We start from the raw sequence: 1989 nt of genomic DNA on the forward strand, positions 1-1989 counted from the left end.
GACACGGTGTCATCAGTCTTTGAATGCTGAAAAAGCACAGTGTATCCAGAAAAACACATTATATTATATCAATTATTATAAAATTTGTGTGCGCCTAACTTTTTGCCGGTACGCCCATGGCAAAAAGTTAGTCTAGAGCCCTGTATTTGCAAACCAAGCTCCTCCTCCCATGCCATCTTCAAAAAGTCAGATTCAAAATGTAAATACTCAGAAAAAGCTTTCACAAAACCAGAAACCAACTCTTTAGAATCCGGGGAACTCAGAAGGAGTGTAAAAATTGACCCCTCTTCCGGAAGAGATGGAAAATTTAGGATACTCTGACGAACACAGTTTCTTATCTGTAAATAATGAAAGAAATGTGATGCGGGGAGAGAGAACTTGTTCTGCAACTGAGTAAATGATGCAAACTGCCTGTCAATATATAAATCTTTGAGAGTAATAATACCTTTCTGTGTCCAGACCTCAAAAGAGGCGTCTAAACATGAGGGTGGAAATGCATGATTACAATATATTGGAGTATGGATCGAAGTGTCTGGTAGAGCACAACCTTTTTTGTTCTGACTAAAGATTTTAACGCAGTTCGAAACTATAAAATTATTGACCTTGGTTCATGGATTAGAGGACGAAAAAGAAGAGCAGGGAGGGAACTATTCTCAACCCCACCACTCTCTATGACCACCCAAGGTGGGGTATCGGGTAAAGGCCAAAAAAATGAAAATCTTACCCTGCACTCGTTATGGCTCTCTGCATCCATAGTAAAAATAGTTTACTGACTTACTGTAAATAGTCAGAGTGCAGTAATAGTATCGGGTTCACTGTTTGCTCAAAAAATGTGGGGAAGCTTTCCAAATCTTTAACTAATGTCAAGATTTATCCATAAAAAAAAAAAAGCTGCCAAAATGAATTAAATAAATAAATCATTAAATAATTAATTAAATGTGTCATTAATTAATTAAATGTGTCGTAAATATTTATTTAATTAATTATTTCCCATTTTAATTAATTATTTCCAATTTTAATTAATTATTGCCATATTTAATTAAATATTTAATGGTGTATTTAATTAATTCATTATGGCAGTCCTGGCGTTCCATATTACTGAACCCTGTGGAACTCTAATTAACCTTTGCGAGTCTGTTAGATAGATACTGCAGCGCAGTACCTGTAATACCTACAGCATGCTCTAATCGCTGTAATAGAAAATTATGGTCAACAGTATAGAACGCTGCACTGAGGTCTAGAAAATCTGTGTGTCATATACTGATTAAACACAGTGGTACATCTAGACAACTTGCAGGGAAATCAACCACTAAATCCTCTGAAATATCATTTCCTTCCTCTCTATGACTAATTCTTTCAGCCACACATACAGTTTAATTCAATTCCATTTTATTTATTATTTATATAGCACCAAATTACAAACCCCCCAGCTGCCTCAAGACAAAGACTGTACAGTATTACAAAGAAAACAGAAAAAAACAGCAATTATATGACTCCCCCCCCCCCTGAGCAAGCACTTTGGCAACAATGAGAAGGAAAAACTCCTTTAGAAGCAGAAACAGACATGCTGTGGAAGAGAGCCAGAGAGAAGACCCTGAAAACCTGTTTGACCACCTGCTGAAAAAAAGCTGAAGGAAAATGAAAACAACACAACAGGGAAACCACGCAACCAACATAAGCATTAGTAGCAGGAAATAATAAATATTATATGTCAGCATATAGAAGTATGTTTAGAGGCAGCAGCCAACTAAGATAGTGTGTTTCTTTGAGTACCTCTTTGCACACCTGTGTGTTTGACTGCGCTTGTATTCAAAAGGTTTCTCCATCTAAGTGTCTAATCGTATTTGTGGGGAGCCATAGCCCCATCCCCCCAGAACATGAAGCAGGCAAGGAGATCCATGCCCCAGACATCTAGAGGGCCCCAGAGCACGTGAGCCCAAGGAGAGCCAACGGAGGGGCAGCTGCTCCACCCTTCTAGAAAAGAGTGCT

The sequence above is a fragment of the Aulonocara sp. 'chitande type north' Nkhata Bay genome, linkage group LG3, assembly GCF_057382095.1.
Source record: "Aulonocara sp. 'chitande type north' Nkhata Bay isolate Kocher_YH1m ecotype deep benthic linkage group LG3, A_spYH_male_GT1.1, whole genome shotgun sequence".
NCBI classification, from domain to species: Eukaryota; Metazoa; Chordata; class Actinopteri; order Cichliformes; family Cichlidae; genus Aulonocara; species Aulonocara sp. 'chitande type north' Nkhata Bay.